Source organism: Cervus canadensis, chromosome 4 (genome assembly GCF_019320065.1).
Source record: "Cervus canadensis isolate Bull #8, Minnesota chromosome 4, ASM1932006v1, whole genome shotgun sequence".
NCBI lineage: Eukaryota > Metazoa > Chordata > Mammalia > Artiodactyla > Cervidae > Cervus > Cervus canadensis.
The window spans coordinates 12,349,290-12,353,523 of record NC_057389.1 but is presented as its reverse complement, the minus strand read 5'-3'; the positions used below and the strand labels follow the sequence as shown (position 1 = coordinate 12,353,523).

The 4,234-nt window shown below is 42.9% G+C and overlaps 1 non-coding gene across 1 annotated transcript; it reads right to left on the bottom strand.

Annotated features, from left to right (window-relative positions):
• Nucleotides 1-484: 484 nt before the first annotated feature.
• On the bottom strand, nucleotides 485-591 carry LOC122441072. The gene has a single exon (XR_006269216.1). It is a non-coding gene; the product is annotated as a U6 spliceosomal RNA (small nuclear RNA).
• Nucleotides 592-4,234: the final 3,643 nt, after the last annotated feature.

Here is a 4,234-nt window from a genome sequence, read left to right as displayed (position 1 = left end):
TGGACTGGTTTGATCTCCTTTTAGTCCAAGGAACTCTCAAGAGTCTTCTCCAACACCACAGTTCAAAAGCATCAGTTCTTTGGCACTCAGCTTTCTTTATGGTCCTACTGTCACATCCATACATGACTACTGGAAAAACCATAGCTTTGACTAGACAGACCTTTGTTGGCAAAGTTATGTCTCTGCTTTTTTTTTTCCCCATTTATTTTTATTAGTTGGAGGCTAATTACTTTACAATATTGTAGTGGTTTTCGCCATACATTGACATGAATCAGCCATGGATTTACATGTATTCCCCATCCTGATCCCCCCTCCCACCTCCCTCTCCACCCAATCCCTCTGGGTCTTCCCAGTGCACCAGCCCTGAGCACTTGTCTCATGCATCCAACCTGGGCTGGTGATCTGTTTCACCCTTGATAATATACATGTTTCGATGCTGTTCTCTCTAAACATCCCACCCTCGCCTTCTCCCACAGAGTCCAAAAAAAATATGGAACGCTTCATGAATTTGCGTGTCATTCTTGTGCAGGGGCCATGCTAATCTTCTCTGTATCATCCCAATTTTAGTATATGTGCTGCTGAAGCGAACACTGTCTCTGTTTTTTAATATGCTGCCTAGGTTGGTCGTAGCTTTTCTTCCAAGGAGCAAGTGTCTTTTAATTTCATGGCTTCAGTCACCATATGCAGTGATTTTGGACCCCCCAAAAATAAAGTCTCTCACTGTTTCCACTGTTTCCCCATCTATTTGCCATGAAGTGCTGGGACTGGATGCCATAATCTTTGTTTTCTGAATGGTGAGTTGGCTTAAAAGCCAACTTTTTCACTCTCCTCTTTCACTTTCATCGAGAGGCTCTAGTTCTTCCTTGCTTTCTGCTGTAAGAGTGATGTCATCTACGTATCTGAGGTTGATATTTCTCCTGGCGATCTTGATTCCAGCTTGTGCTTCATCCAGCCCAGCATTTTGCATGATGTACTCTGCATATAAGTTAAATAATCAGGGTGACGATATACAGCCTTGACCTACTCCTTTCCCTATTTGGAACCAGTCTGTTGTTCCATGTCCAGTTCTAACTGCTGCTTCCTGACCTGCATACAGATTTCTCAAGAGGCAAGTCAGGTGGTCTGGCATTCCCATCTCTTTCAGAATTTTCGAGAGTTTGTTGTGTTCCACACTGTCAAAGGCTTTGGCATGGTCAATAAAGCAGAAGTAGATGTTTTTCTGGAATTCTCTTGCTTTTTTGATGATCCAGCAGATGTTGGCAATTTGATCTCTGGTTCCTCTGCCTTTTCTAAATCCAGCTTGAACATCTGGAAATTCACTGCTTAAAATTCAGGCTAAAACTAAAGGTAACTGGGAAAACCACTAGGCCAGACAGATATGACTTAAGTCAATTCCCCTATGAATATGCAGTGGAGGTAATGAATAGATTCAAGGGATTAGAACTGTTAAGCAATGTGCCTGAGAAATATGGACAGTGGTCCATAATATTCTACAGAAGGCAGTGAACAAAACCATCCCAAAGAAAAACAAGAACACAAAATCGTTATCTGAGGAGGCCTTCCACTAGCTAAAGAAAGAATAGAAGCAAAAAGCAAGGGAGAAAGGGAAAGTTATATCCAACTACATGCAGATTTCCAAAGAGCAGGACAGAGAGATAAGAAGGCCTTTTTCAATGAACAGTGTATAAAACTAGAAGAAAACCACAGAAGGGGAAGGACTAGAGATCTCTTCAGAAAAACTAGAGATATCAAGGGAACATTTTGCCCAAAAATGGGTACAATAAAGGACAGTAATGGTAGAGACCTAGTAGATGCTGAAGAGATCAAGAAGAGATGTAAAGAATACATGGAAGAGCTGTCTAAAAAATATCTAAATGAACCACATTACTACAGTGGTGTGATCAGCCAGCCGGAACCAGACATTCTGGAGAGAGAAGTCAAGTGGGCCTTAGGAAGCACTGCTGTTAATAAAGCTAGTGGATGTGATGGATTTCCAGTAGAACTATTTGAAAACCTAAAGGATAATGCCATCAAGGTGTTGCATTCAATATGTCAGCAAATCTGGATGACCCAGTGGTGGCCACAGGACTGGAAAAGGTCAATCCTTATGCCAGTTTCCAAGAAGGGTAATAAGTACTAAAGAATGTTCAAACCACAGGGCAATTGCACTCATCTCCCATGCTAGTAAGGTCATGCTTAAAAATCTTGCATGCTAGGCTTTAGCATTATGCAAACCAAGAACTTCCAGATGTCCAAGCTGGATTTAGAAAAGGAAAAGGAACCAGAGATCAAATGGCCAACCTTTGCTGGACCGTAGAGAAAGCCAGGGAATTCCAGAAAAAACATCTATCTCTGTTTCATTGGCTATGCCAAAGCCTTTGACCATGTGGATCATAATAAACTGAAAAGTTCTTAAAGAGATGGGATATACCAGAGTATCTTACCTTACCTGAGAAATCTGTATGCGGGTCAAGAAGCAGCAGTTAGAACCCTGTGTGAAGCAATTGACTGGTTCCAGATTGAGAAAGGAGTATGACAGGGTTGTCTGCTGTCACCGTTTGTTTAATCAATATGCTGAGCACATCATGAGAAATGCCGGGCTGGATGAGTTACAAGCTGGAATAAAGATAGGTGGGAGAAACATCAACAACCTCAGATATGTGGATGATACCACTCTAATGGCAGAAAGTGAAGAGGTACTAAAGGGCCTCTTGATGAGAGTGAAGGAGGCAAGTGAAAGAGCTGGTTTAAAACTAAATATTAAAAAATCTTAAGATCATGGTATCCAGCCCCATTACTTCATGGCAAATAGAGGGGGAAAAGGTGAAGTAATGACAGATCTCCTCTTCTTGGACTCTAAAATCACTGTGGATGGTGACTGCAGCCATGAAATCAGAAGATGTTTGTGCCTTGGCAGGAAAGCTATGACAAACCTAGACAGTGTGTTGAAAAGCAGAGACATTACTCTGCCAACAAATGTCTGTATAGTCAAGGCTATGGTCTTCCCAGTGGTCACGTATGGTTGTGAGAAAGTGAAAGAAAGAAAGAAAAGTGAGGTCACTCAGTTGTGTCTGACTCTTTGTGACCCATGGACCGTAGCCCGCCAGGCTCCTCCATCCATGGGATTTTCCAGGTAAGAATACTGGAGTGGGTTGCCATTTCCTTCTCCAGGGGATCTTCCTGACCCAGGGATCAAATCCGGGTCTCCCGCATTACAGGCAGATGGTTGTGAGAGCTGGACCATAAAGAAGATGGGGCACCGAAGAATTGACACCTTTGAACTGGTACTGGAGAAGACTCTTGAGAGATCCTTGGACTGCAAGGAGATCAAACCAGTCAATCTTAAGGGAAATCAACCCTGAATACTCATTGGAAGGACTGGTACTGAAGCCAAAACTCCAGTATTTTGGTCATCTCATGCAAACAGTTAACTCATTGGAAAAGTCCCTGATGCTGGGAAAGGTTGAGGGCAGAAGGAGAAGAGGGCATTGGAGGATGAGATGGGTGGATGGCATCACCAATGCAATGGACATGTATTTGGGCAAACTTTGGGAGATGGTGAGCTTCCCTTGTGGCTCAGAGTAAAGAGTCTGTCTGCAATGTGGGAGGGTTCCATCCCTGGTCGGGAAGATCCCCTGAAGATGGAAATGGCAACCCACTCCAGTATTTTTGCCTGGAGAAGCCCCATGGGCAGAGGAGCCTAGTGGGCTACAGTCCATGGGGTTGCATAGCGTTAGACACTACTGGGTGACTGTTCAACAGTGGCAATCCATTTCTTATTCACATTATTACTAAACTTCAAGGTCACTTCAGAAATATTCTGCAATACAATGAATGCACCACTTGAAGAAAGTGTCCCAATATCTATCATGCCTCAGGTTCTATTTCCTGTGTTGACATACCTAAAAACTCAGAAACACAATTATTCCTAATCACCTAGACATATTTAATCATGTACACTCACTAAATCTAGAGGAGGCTGAAGTGTCAAGCAGAAAGTCAATAGAAATATACCCGCCAAAGGGACAGAGCATTACTGACCAGTCTATGTGGTTCCTCTTCTCCCTTCTGCCACTGAAATCTGCAGAAGGATCTTCAGGGGCAGGGAATTAGATACTTTTAATGAATGTGCCAGCATAGCTGATACCTGATAGATCGATTTCCATTATGGGGGTTTAACTGCCAAATTAACACAAAGTCTATGCTCGTCAGACTCATCTGTCCTCTAGAGAGG